This window comes from Eubalaena glacialis, chromosome X (genome assembly GCF_028564815.1).
Source record: "Eubalaena glacialis isolate mEubGla1 chromosome X, mEubGla1.1.hap2.+ XY, whole genome shotgun sequence".
In the NCBI taxonomy this organism is placed as follows: domain Eukaryota; kingdom Metazoa; phylum Chordata; class Mammalia; order Artiodactyla; family Balaenidae; genus Eubalaena; species Eubalaena glacialis.
Window position 1 is genome coordinate 53593202 of NC_083736.1, and position 13795 is coordinate 53606996.

The following is a 13795-nucleotide window of genomic DNA, read 5'->3' on the forward strand; positions in this document are numbered from 1 at the left end:
CTGCATGTAGGTCCCCTGAGGGCGTCTGTTCCCCACCCAGACAGAACGGGGTTAAAGGAGCAGCTGATTCGGGAGCTCTGGCTCAGTTAGGCCGGGGGGAGGGAGCGGTACGGAGGAGGCGGGGCGAGCCTGCGGCGGCAGAAGCCGGCGTGACGTTGCAGCAGCCTAGGCGCGCCGTGCGCTCTCCCGGGGAAGTTGTCCCCGGATTACGGGAGCCTGGCCGTGGCGGGCTGCACAGGCTCCCGGGAGGGGCGGTGTGGAGAATGACCTGTGCTCGCCCACAGGCTGTTTGGTGGCGGCAGCAGCAGCCTTAGCGTCTCATGCCCGTCTCTGGGGTCCGCGCTGATAGCCGCGGCTCGCGCCCGTCTCTGGAGTTCGTTTAAGTGGCGCTCTGAATCCCCTCTCCTTGCACTCCGCGAAACAAAGAGGCAAGAAAAAGTCTCCCGCCTCTTCGGCAGCTGCAGACTTTTTCTCGTGCACCCTCCCGGCTAGCTGTGGTGCGCTAGACCCTTCAGGCTGTGTTCACGCAGCCAACCCCAGTCCTCTCCCTGGGATCCGACCGAAGCCCGCGCCTCAGCTCCCAGCCCCCACCCGCCCCGGCGGGTGAGCAGACAAGCCTCTCGGGCCGGTGAGTGCTGCTCGGCGCCGAGCCTCTGTGCGGGAATCTCTCCGTTTTTCCCTCTGCGTCCCTGTTGCTGTGGGATCCGCGCTGATAGCCGCGGCTCGCGCCCATCTCTGGAGCTCGTTTAGGCGGCGCTCTGAGTCCCCTCTCCTTGCGCGCCGCGAAACAAAGAGGCAAGAAAAATTCTCTTGCCTCTTTGGCAGCTGCAGTCTTTTTCCCGGACTCCCTCCCGGCTAGCACCGAAGCCCGAGCCCCAGCTCCCAGGCCCCGCCTGCCCCGGCGGCTGAGCAGACAAGCCTCTCGGGCTGGTGAGTGCTAGTCGGCACTGCTCCTCTGTGCGGGAATCTCCGCTTTGCCCTCCGCACCACTGTGGCTGCGCTCTCCTCCGTGGCTCCGAAGCTTCCCCCCTCTGCTACCCGCAGTCTCTTCCCACGAAGGGGCTTCCTAGTGTGTGGAAACCTTTCCTCCTTCACAGCTCCCTCCCACTGGTGCAGGTCCCGTCCCTATTCTTTTGTCTCTGTTATTTCTTTTTTCTTTTGCCCTACCCAAGTACGTGGGAATTTTCTTGCCTTTTGGGAGGTCTGACGTCTTCTGCCAGCGTTCAGTGGGTGTTCTGTAGGAGCAGTTCCACGTGTAGATGTATTTCTCATGTATCTGTGGGGAGGAAGGTGATCTCCGCGTCTTACTCTTCCGCCATCTTGCCCCTCCCTCCACGCCTCCCGTTTTGCCAGCATAATCAGGGCCTTACTTCGAGGCTAGTGCTCACATTGACTTTCACGTTTGGTATAGAGCAGAGCAGGGTGAGCTTCCAACTAGGAACTGGAAGCACAAGGTTTCTTTCGAGAAAGCTCATTTTCTTCTATGTGCCATGCCGGCTGTAAGTAAAAGCACGGTAACAACAGTGCTTTTCAGGTAGCTTCGAGGCCGCATGAATGGAGCTTTCAAAACGGGAAAACAAGCTTTGTGCCATCAGTCTTCCATTTTTAGGTTGACACGCAGCATAAGTACATGTTGATGCTCACAAGTCAAAAGAGATTCACGATACCCACTGGGGCTTTCCCTGAATCAACTTTTTTCTACATGCGGTTTTCCGCGTGCAGCCAAGTTCCAAAACAAAGGATGCGTGAGCGAGACTGAGGGGCCTTTGCATCTTCAAAGGACCTGCAGTGTTACACCAAGAACTGTGCTTAAATTGTACTTGGAATGCAAGCCGACCACCTCCTTGCGGATGCGTGACTCTAAGTGTGAAATGTGAAAAGGGATTAGAAGCAGAGTGTTTTTCTCAATAGAGTTCAGCTAGGGGAATGAGGTTCCACCCATTGCATGGAGGACAGTCTAGAAGTGTGTTCGTGAATCCTGTGTGGAGCTGAGGTAATCTGGCTCTCCCAAGGAAGAGTGCAGTGTGTTGGTTCTCTCTAGCCAACACTGGGGTGTTCCAAAAAGGCCTACGGGGCTGGAAGTTGCTTAACAGGACCAGAGCTTCCTTGCTCTACTCAGTATTCTGGTACGGAAACGGGTGCTGAAGCAAGGACCCTAGGAGTTTTGAAAGGCTTACCACCGTGAAACTAAAGCAGAACAGTGATGAAGGCCTCATGGAGCTGCTGCACGCCTCTCGTTTTGCAAGGTTAATCAGGGCCTTACTTCGAAGCTTGGGCTCACGTTGACTTTCACTTTAGGTATAGAGCAGAGCAGGGTGAGCTTCCAACAAGGAACTGGAAACCCAAGGTTTCTTAGGAGAAAACTCATTTTCTTCTCAGAACCATGCCGGCAGTGAGGAAAACCCCGGCAACAACAATGCTTTTCAGGTAGCTTCGAGGCCACAGGAACGGAGCTTTCATAATGGGAAAAGAAGCTTTATGCCATCAGTCTCCAATTTCTAGGCTGACAAGCAGCATAAACGCAGGAACAGAGCTTCCTGGCTCTATGCAGTGTCCTGGTACCGAAACGGGTCCTGAAGCATGGTCCCTAAGAGTCTTGGAGAGCTTACTACCGTGAAACAAAAGCAGAACAGCCTTGAAGGCCTCATGGAGTTGCTGCACGCCTCCCGTTTTGCAAGGATAAGCAGGGCTGTACTTCGAGGCTACTGCTCACGTTGAGTTTCACTTTTGGTATAGAGCAGAGCAGGGTGAGCTTCCAACTAGGAACTGGAAGCACAAGGTTTCTTTCGAGAAAACTCATTTTCTTCTATGAACCATGCCGGCTGTAAGTAAAAGCACGGTAACAACAGTGCTTTTCAGGTAGCTTCGGGGCCGCATCAACGGAGCTTTCATAATGGGAAAACTAGCCTTGTGCCATCAGTCTCTAATTTCTAGGTTGACACGCAGCATACACGCAGGAGCAGAGCTTCCTGGTTCTACGCAGTGTTCTGGTACTGAAACGGGTGCTGAAGCAAGGCCCCTAGGAGTGTTGAAAAGCTTACTACCTTAGAAACTAAAGCAGAACAACGATGAAGGCCTCATGGAGCTGCTGCACGCCTCTCGTTTTGCAAGGATAATCAGGGCCTTACTTCGAAGCTTGGGCTCACGTTGACTTTCACTTTAGGTATAGCGCAGAGCAGGGTGAGCTTCCAACAAGGAACTGGAAACCCAAGGTTTCTTAGGAGAAAACTCATTTTCTTCTCAGAACCATGCCGGCAGTGAGGAAAACCCCGGCAACAACAATGCTTTTCAGGTAGCTTCGAGGCCGCATGAACGGAGCTTTCATAATGGGAAAAGAAGCCTTATGCCATCAGTCTCCAATTTCTAGGTTGACACGCAGCATACACGCAGGACCAGAGCTTACTGTCTCTACGCAGTGTTCTGGTACCGAAACGGTTGCTTAAGCAAAGTCCCTAGGAGTCTTGGAAAGCTTACTACCGTGAAACTAAAGCAGAACAGCGATGAAGGCCTCAGGGAGCTGCTGCACGCCTCCCGTTTTGCCAGCATAATCAGGGCCTTACTTCGAGGCTAGTGCTCACATTGACTTTCACGTTTGGTATAGAGCAGAGCAGGGTGAGCTTCCAACTAGGAACTGGAAGCACAAGGTTTCTTTCGAGAAAACTCATTTTCTTCTATGTGCCATGCCGGCTGTAAGTAAAAGCACGGTAACAACAGTGCTTTTCAGGTATCTTCGAGTCCGCATGAATGGAGCTTTCAAAACGGGAAAACAAGCCTTGTGCCATCAGTCTTCCATTTTTAGGTTGACACGCAGCATAAGTACATGTTGATGCTCACAAGTCAAAAGAGATTCACGATACCCACTGGGGCTTTCCCTGAATCAACTTTTTTCTACATGCGGTTTTCCGCGTGCAGCCAAGTTCCAAAACAAAGGATGCGCGAGCGAGACTGAGGGGCCTTTGCATCTTCAAAGGACCTGCAGTGTTACACCAAGAACTGTGCTTAAATTGTACTTGGAATGCAAGCCGACCACCTCCTTGCGGATGCGTGACTCTAAGTGTGAAATGTGAAAAGGGATTAGAAGCAGAGTGTTTTTCTCAATAGAGTTCAGCTAGGGGAATGAGGTTCCACCCATTGCATGGAGGACAGTCTAGAAGTGTGTTCGTGAATCCTGTGTGGAGCTGAGGTAATCTGGCTCTCCCAAGGAAGAGTGCAGTGTGTTGGTTCTCTCTAGCCAACACTGGGGTGTTCCAAAAAGGCCTACGGGGCTGGAAGTTGCTTAACAGGACCAGAGCTTCCTTGCTCTACTCAGTATTCTGGTACGGAAACGGGTGCTGAAGCAAGGACCCTAGGAGTTTTGAAAGGCTTACTATTGTGAAACTAAAGCAGAACAGTGATGAAGGCCTCATGGAGCTGCTGCACACCTCCCCATTGGCAAGGCAAATCAGAGCCTTACTTCGACGCTAGGGTTCACGTTGACTTTCACTTTAGGTATAGAGCAGAGCAGGGTGAGCTTCCAACAAGGAACTGGAAACCCAAGGTTTCTTAGGAGAAAACTCATTTTCTTCTCAGAACCATGCCGGCAGTGAGGAAAACCCCGGCAACAACAATGCTTTTCAGGTAGCTTCGAGGCCGCAGGAACGGAGCTTTCATAATGGGAAAAGAAGCTTTATGCCATCAGTCTCCAATTTCTAGGCTGACAAGCAGCATAAACGCAGGAACAGAGCTTCCTGGCTCTATGCAGTGTCCTGGTACCGAAACGGGTCCTGAAGCATGGTCCCTAAGAGTCTTGGAGAGCTTACTACCGTGAAACTAAAGCAGAACAGCCTTGAAGGCCTCATGGAGTTGCTGCACGCCTCCCGTTTTGCCAGCATAATCAGGGCCTTACTTCGAGGTTACTGCTCACATTGACTTTCACGTTTGGTATAGAGCAGAGCAGGGTGAGCTTCCAACTAGGAACTGGAAGCACAAGGTTTCTTTCGAGAAAACTCATTTTCTTCTATGTGCCATGCCGGCTGTAAGTAAAAGCACGGTAACAACAGTGCTTTTCAGGTAGCTTCGAGGCCGCATGAATGGAGCTTTCAAAACGGGAAAACAAGTTGTGCCATCAGTCTTCCATTTTTAGGTTGACACGCAGCATAAGTACATGTTGATGCTCACAAGTCAAAAGAGATTCACGATACCCACTGGGGCTTTCCCTGAATCAACTTTTTTCTACATGCGGTTTTCCGCGTGCAGCCAAGTTCCAAAACAAAGGATGCGCGAGCAAGACTGAGGGGCCTTTGCATCTTCAAAGGACCTGCAGTGTTACACCAAGAACTGTGCTTAAATTGTACTTGGAATGCAAGCCAACCACCTCCTTGCGGATGCGTGACTCTGAGTGTGAAATGTGAAAAGGGATTAGAAGCAGAGTGTTTTTCTCAATAGAGTTCAGCTAGGGGAATGAGGTTCCACCCATTGCATGGAGGACAGTCTAGAAGTGTGTTCGTGAATCCTGTGTGGAGCTGAGGTAATCTGGCTCTCCCAAGGAAGAGTGCAGTGTGTTGGTTCTCTCTAGCCAACACTGGGGTGTTCCAAAAAGGCCTACGGGGCTGGAAGTTGCTTAACAGGACCAGAGCGTCCTTGCTCTACTCAGTATTCTGGTACGGAAACGGGTGCTGAAGCAAGGACCCTAGGAGTTTTGAAAGGCTTACTACCGTGAAACTAAAGCAGAACAGTGATGAAGGCCTCATGGAGCTGCTGCACGCCTCCCGTTTTGCCAGCATAATCAGGGCCTTACTTCGAGGCTAGTGCTCACATTGACTTTCACGTTTGGTATAGAGCAGAGCAGGGTGAGCTTCCAACTAGGAACTGGAAGCACAAGGTTTCTTTCGAGAAAACTCATTTTCTTCTATGTGCCATGCCGGCTGTAAGTAAAAGCACGGTAACAACAGTGCTTTTCAGGTAGCTTCGAGGCCGCATGAATGGAGCTTTCAAAATGGGAAAACAAGCCTTGTGCCATCAGTATCTAATTTCTAGGTTGACACGCTGCATACACGCAGGAGCAGAGCTTACTGTCTCTACGCAGTGTTCTGGTACCGAAACGGTTGCTTAAGCAAAGTCCCTAGGAGTCTTGGAAAGCTTACTACCTTGAAACTAAAGCAGAACAGCGATGAAGGCCTCATGGAGCTGCTGCACGCCTCCCGTTTTGCCAGCATAATCAGGGCCTTACTTCGAGGCTAGTGCTCACATTGACTTTCACGTTTGGTATAGAGCAGAGCAGGGTGAGCTTCCAACTAGGAACTGGAAGCACAAGGTTTCTTTCGAGAAAACTCATTTTCTTCTATGTGCCATGCCGGCTGTAAGTAAAAGCACGGTAACAACAGTGCTTTTCAGGTAGCTTCGAGGCCGCATGAATGGAGCTTTCAAAACGGGAAAACAAGCCTTGTGCCATCAGTCTCTAATTTCTAGGTTGACACGCAGCATACACGCAGGAGCAGAGCTTCCTGGTTCTACGCAGTGTTCTGGTACTGAAACGGGTGCTGAAGCAAGGCCCCTAGGAGTGTTGAAAAGCTTACTACCTTGAAACTAAAGCAGAACAACGATGAAGGCCTCATGGAGCTGCTGCACGCCTCTCGTTTTGCAAGGATAATCAGGGCCTTACTTCGAAGCTTGGGCTCACGTTGACTTTCACTTTAGGTATAGCGCAGAGCAGGGTGAGCTTCCAACAAGGAACTGGAAACCCAAGGTTTCTTAGGAGAAAACTCATTTTCTTCTCAGAACCATGCCGGCAGTGAGGAAAACCCCGGCAACAACAATGCTTTTCAGGTAGCTTCGAGGCCCCATGAACGGAGCTTTCATAATGGGAAAAGAAGCCTTATGCCATCAGTCTCCAATTTCTAGGTTGACACGCAGCATACACGCAGGACCAGAGCTTACTGCCTCTATGCAGTGTTCTGGTACCGAAACGGTTGCTTAAGCAAAGTCCCTAGGAGTCTTGGAAAGCTTACTACCGTGAAACTAAAGCAGAACAGCCTTGAAGGCCTCATGGAGTTGCTGCACGCCTCCCGTTTTGCAAGGATAAGCAGGGCTGTACTTCGAGGCTACTGCTCACGTTGAGTTTCACTTTTGGTATAGAGCAGAGCAGGGTGAGCTTCCAACTAGGAACTGGAAGCACAAGGTTTCTTTCGAGAAAACTCATTTTCTTCTATGAACCATGCCGGCTGTAAGTAAAAGCACGGTAACAACAGTGCTTTTCAGGTAGCTTCGGGGCCGCATCAACGGAGCTTTCATAATGGGAAAACTAGCCTTGTGCCATCAGTCTCTAATTTCTAGGTTGCCACGCAGCATACACGCAGGAGCAGAGCTTCCTGGTTCTACGCAGTGTTCTGGTACTGAAACGGGTGCTGAAGCAAGGCCCCTAGGAGTGTTGAAAAGCTTACTACCTTGAAACTAAAGCGGAACAACGATGAAGGCCTCATGGAGCTGCTGCACGCCTCTCGTTTTGCAAGGATAATCAGGGCCTTACTTCGAAGCTTGGGCTCACGTTGACTTTCACTTTAGGTATAGCGCAGAGCAGGGTGAGCTTCCAACAAGGAACTGGAAACCCAAGGTTTCTTAGGAGAAAACTCATTTTCTTCTCAGAACCATGCCGGCAGTGAGGAAAACCCCGGCAACAACAATGCTTTTCAGGTAGCTTCGAGGCCGCATGAACGGAGCTTTCATAATGGGAAAAGAAGCCTTATGCCATCAGTCTCCAATTTCTAGGTTGACACGCAGCATACACGCAGGACCAGAGCTTACTGTCTCTACGCAGTGTTCTGGTACCGAAACGGTTGCTTAAGCAAAGTCCCTAGGAGTCTTGGAAAGCTTACTACCGTGAAACTAAAGCAGAACAGCGATGAAGGCCTCAGGGAGCTGCTGCACGCCTCCCGTTTTGCCAGGATAATCAGGGCCTTACTTCGAGGCTAGTGCTCACATTGACTTTCACGTTTGGTATAGAGCAGAGCAGGGTGAGCTTCCAACTAGGAACTGGGAGCACAAGGTTTCTTTCGAGAAAACTCATTTTCTTCTATGTGCCATGCCGGCTGTAAGTAAAAGCACGGTAACAACTGTGCTTTTCAGGTAGCTTCGAGGCCACATGAATGGAGCTTTCAAAACGGGAAAACAAGCCTTGTGCCATCAGTCTTCCATTTTTAGGTTGACACGCAGCATAGGTACATGTTGATGCTCACAAGTCAAAAGAGATTCACGATACCCACTGGGGCTTTCCCTGAATCAACTTTTTTCTACATGCGGTTTTCCGCGTGCAGCCAAGTTCCAAAACAAAGGATGCGCGAGCGAGACTGAGGGGCCTTTGCATCTTCAAAGGACCTGCAGTGTTACACCAAGAACTGTGCTTAAATTGTACTTGGAATGCAAGCCGACCACCTCCTTGCGGATGCGTGACTCTAAGTGTGAAATGTGAAAAGGGATTAGAAGCAGAGTGTTTTTCTCAATAGAGTTCAGCTAGGGGAATGAGGTTCCACCCATTGCATGGAGGACAGTCTAGAAGTGTGTTCGTGAATCCTGTGTGGAGCTGAGGTAATCTGGCTCTCCCAAGGAACAGTGCAGTGTGTTGGTTCTCTCTAGCCAACACTGGGGTGTTCCAAAAAGGCCTACGGGGCTGGAAGTTGCTTAACAGGACCAGAGCTTCCTTGTTCTACTCAGTATTCTGGTACGGAAACGGGTGCTGAAGCAAGGACCCTAGGAGTTTTGAAAGGCTTACTACCGTGAAACTAAAGCAGAACAGTGATGAAGGCCTCATGGAGCTGCTGCACACCTCCCCATTGGCAAGGATAATCAGGGCCTTACTTCGACGCTAGGGTTCACGTTGACTTTCACTTTAGGTATAGAGCAGAGCAGGGTGAGCTTCCAACAAGGAACAGGAAACCCAAGGTTTCTTAGGAGAAAACTCATTTTCTTCTCAGAACCATGCCGGCAGTGAGGAAAACCCCGGCAACAACAATGCTTTTCAGGTAGCTTCGAGGCCGCAGGAACGGAGCTTTCATAATGGGAAAAGAAGCTTTATGCCATCAGTCTCCAATTTCTAGGCTGACAAGCAGCATAAACGCAGTAACAGAGCTTCCTGTCTCTATGCAGTGTCCTGGTACCGAAACGGGTCCTGAAGCATGGTCCCTAAGAGTCTTGGAGAGCTTACTACCGTGAAACAAAAGCAGAACAGCCTTGAAGGCCTCATGGAGTTGCTGCACGCCTCCTGTTTTGCAAGGATAAGCAGGGCTGTACTTCGAGGCTACTGCTCACGTTGAGTTTCACTTTTGGTATAGAGCAGAGGAGGGTGAGCTTCCAACTAGGAACTGGAAGCACAAGGTTTCTTTCGAGAAAACTCATTTTCTTCTATGAACCATGCCGGCTGTAAGTAAAAGCACGGTAACAACAGTGCTTTTCAGGTAGCTTCGGGGCCGCATCAATGGAGCTTTCATAATGGGAAAACTAGCCTTGTGCCATCAGTCTCTAATTTCTAGGTTGCCACGCAGCATACACGCAGGAGCAGAGCTTCCTGGTTCTACGCAGTGTTCTGGTACTGAAACGGGTGCTGAAGCAAGGCCCCTAGGAGTGTTGAAAAGCTTACTACCTTGAAACTAAAGCGGAACAACGATGAAGGCCTCATGGAGCTGCTGCACGCCTCTCGTTTTGCAAGGATAATCAGGGCCTTACTTCGAAGCTTGGGCTCACGTTGACTTTCACTTTAGGTATAGCGCAGAGCAGGGTGAGCTTCCAACAAGGAACTGGAAACCCAAGGTTTCTTAGGAGAAAACTCATTTTCTTCTCAGAACCATGCCGGCAGTGAGGAAAACCCCGGCAACAACAATGCTTTTCAGGTAGCTTCGAGGCCGCATGAACGGAGCTTTCATAATGGGAAAAGAAGCCTTATGCCATCAGTCTCCAATTTCTAGGTTGACACGCAGCATACACGCAGGACCAGAGCTTACTGTCTCTACGCAGTGTTCTGGTACCGAAACGGTTGCTTAAGCAAAGTCCCTAGGAGTCTTGGAAAGCTTACTACCGTGAAACTAAAGCAGAACAGCGATGAAGGCCTCAGGGAGCTGCTGCACGCCTCCCGTTTTGCCAGGATAATCAGGGCCTTACTTCGAGGCTAGTGCTCACATTGACTTTCACGTTTGGTATAGAGCAGAGCAGGGTGAGCTTCCAACTAGGAACTGGGAGCACAAGGTTTCTTTCGAGAAAACTCATTTTCTTCTATGTGCCATGCCGGCTGTAAGTAAAAGCACGGTAACAACTGTGCTTTTCAGGTAGCTTCGAGGCCGCATGAATGGAGCTTTCAAAACGGGAAAACAAGCCTTGTGCCATCAGTCTTCCATTTTTAGGTTGACACGCAGCATAGGTACATGTTGATGCTAACAAGTCAAAAGAGATTCACGATACCCACTGGGGCTTTCCCTGAATCAACTTTTTTCTACATGCGGTTTTCCGCGTGCAGCCAAGTTCCAAAACAAAGGATGCGCGAGCGAGACTGAGGGGCCTTTGCATCTTCAAAGGACCTGCAGTGTTACACCAAGAACTGTGCTTAAATTGTACTTGGAATGCAAGCCGACCACCTCCTTGCGGATGCGTGACTCTAAGTGTGAAATGTGAAAAGGGATTAGAAGCAGAGTGTTTTTCTCAATAGTGTTCAGCTAGGGGAATGAGGTTCCACCCATTGCATGGAGGACAGTCTAGAAGTGTGTTCGTGAATCCTGTGTGGAGCTAAGGTAATCTGGCTCTCCCAAGGAAGAGTGCAGTGTGTTGGTTCTCTCTAGCCAACACTGGGGTGTTCCAAAAAGGCCTACGGGGCTGGAAGTTGCTTAACAGGACCAGAGCTTCCTTGCTCTACTCAGTATTCTGGTACGGAAACGGGTGCTGAAGCAAGGACCCTAGGAGTTTTGAAAGGCTTACTACCGTGAAACTAAAGCAGAACAGTGATGAAGGCCTCATGGAGCTGCTGCACACCTCCCCATTGGCAAGGCAAATCAGAGCCTTACTTCGACGCTAGGGTTCACGTTGACTTTCACTTTAGGTATAGAGCAGAGCAGGGTGAGCTTCCAACAAGGAACTGGAAACCCAAGGTTTCTTAGGAGAAAACTCATTTTCTTCTCAGAACCATGCCGGCAGTGAGGCAAACCCCGGCAAAAACAATGCTTTTCAGGTAGCTTCGAGGCCGCAGGAACGGAGCTTTCATAATGGGAAAAGAAGCTTTATGCCATCAGTCTCCAATTTCTAGGCCGACAAGCAGCATAAACGCAGGAACAGAGCTTCCTGGCTCTATGCAGTGTCCTGGTACCGAAACGGGTCCTGAAGCATGGTCCCTAAGAGTCTTGGAGAGCTTACTACCGTGAAACAAAAGCAGAACAGCCTTGAAGGCCTCATGGAGTTGCTGCACGCCTCCCGTTTTGCAAGGATAAGCAGGGCTGTACTTCGAGGCTACTGCTCACGTTGAGTTTCACTTTTGGTATAGAGCAGAGGAGGGTGAGCTTCCAACTAGGAACTGGAAGCACAAGGTTTCTTTCGAGAAAACTCATTTTCTTCTATGAACCATGCCGGCTGTAAGTAAAAGCACGGTAACAACAGTGCTTTTCAGGTAGCTTCGGGGCCGCATCAATGGAGCTTTCATAATGGGAAAACTAGCCTTGTGCCATCAGTCTCTAATTTCTAGGTTGCCACGCAGCATACACGCAGGAGCAGAGCTTCCTGGTTCTACGCAGTGTACTGGTACTGAAACGGGTGCTGAAGCAAGGCCCCTAGGAGTGTTGAAAAGCTTACTACCTTGAAACTAAAGCGGAACAACGATGAAGGCCTCATGGAGCTGCTGCACGCCTCTCGTTTTGCAAGGATAATCAGGGCCTTACTTCGAAGCTTGGGCTCACGTTGACTTTCACTTTAGGTATAGCGCAGAGCAGGGTGAGCTTCCAACAAGGAACTGGAAACCCAAGGTTTCTTAGGAGAAAACTCATTTTCTTCTCAGAACCATGCCGGCAGTGAGGAAAACCCCGGCAACAACAATGCTTTTCAGCTAGCTTCGAGGCCACATGAACGGAGCTTTCATACTGGGAAAAGAAGCCTTATGCCATCAGTCTCCAATTTCTAGGTTGACACGCAGCATACACGCAGGACCAGAGCTTACTGTCTCTACGCAGTGTTCTGGTACCGAAACGGTTGCTTAAGCAAAGTCCCTAGGAGTCTTGGAAAGCTTACTACCGTGAAACTAAAGCAGAACAGCGATGAAGGCCTCAGGGAGCTGCTGCACGCCTCCCGTTTTGCCAGCATAATCAGGGCCTTACTTCGAGGCTAGTGCTCACATTGACTTTCACGTTTGCTATAGAGCAGAGCAGGGTGAGCTTCCAACTAGGAACTGGAAGCACAAGGTTTCTTTCGAGAAAACTCATTTTCTTCTATGTGCCATGCCGGCTGTAAGTAAAAGCACGGTAACAACAGTGCTTTTCAGGTAGCTTCGAGGCCGCATGAATGGAGCTTTCAAAACGGGAAAACAAGCCTTGTGCCATCAGTATCTAATTTCTAGGTTGCCACGCAGCATACACGCAGGAGCAGAGCTTCCTGGTTCTACGCAGTGTTCTGGTACTGAAACGGGTGCTGATGCAAGGCCCCTAGGAGTGTTGAAAAGCTTACTACCTTGAAACTAAAGCAGAACAACGATGAAGGCCTCATGGAGCTGCTGCACGCCTCTCGTTTTGCAAGGATAATCAGGGCCTTACTTCGAAGCTTGGGCTCACGTTGACTTTCACTTTAGGTATAGAGCAGAGCAGGGTGAGCTTCCAACAAGGAACTGGAAACACAAGGTTTCTTAGTAGAAAACTCATTTTCTTCTCAGAACCATGCCGGCAGTGAGGAAAACCCCGGCAACAACAATGCTTTTCAGGTAGCTTCGAGGCCGCATGAACGGAGCTTTCGTAATGGGAAAAGAAGCCTTATGCCATCAGTCTCCAATTTCTAGGTTGACATGCAGCATACACGCAGGACCAGAGCTTACTGTCTCTACGCAGTGTTCTGGTACCGAACCGGTTGCTTAAGCAAAGTCCCTAGGAGTCTTGGAAAGCTTACTACCGTGAAACTAAAGCAGAACAGCGATGAAGGCCTCATGGAGCTGCTGCACGCCTCCCGTTTTGCCAGCATAATCAGGGCCTTACTTCGAGGCTAGTGCTCACATTGACTTTCACATTTGGTATAGAGCAGAGCAGGGTGAGCTTCCAACTAGGAACTGGAAGCACAAGGTTTCTTTCGAGAAAACTCATTTTCTTCTATGTGCCATGCCGGCTGTAAGTAAAAGCACGGTAACAACAGTGCTTTTCAGGTAGCTTCCAGGCCGCATGAATGGAGCTTTCAAAACGGGAAAACAAGCCTTGTGCCATCAGTATCTAATTTCTAGGTTGACACGCAGCATACGCGCAGGAGCAGAGCTTCCTGGTTCTACGCAGTGTTCTGGTACTGAAACGGGTGCTGAAGCAAGGCCCCTAGGAGTGTTGAAAAGCTTACTACCTTGAAACTAAAGCAGAACAACGATGAAGGCCTCATGGAGCTGCTGCACGCCTCTCGTTTTGCAAGGATAATCAGGGCCTTACTTCGAAGCTTGGGCTCACGTTGACTTTCACTTTAGGTATAGAGCAGAGCAGGGTGAGCTTCCAACAAGGAACTGGAAACACAAGTTTTCTTAGTAGAAAACTCATTTTCTTCTCAGAACCATGCCGGCAGTGAGGAAAACCCCGGCAACAACAATGCTTTTCAGGTAGCTTCGAGGCCGCATGAA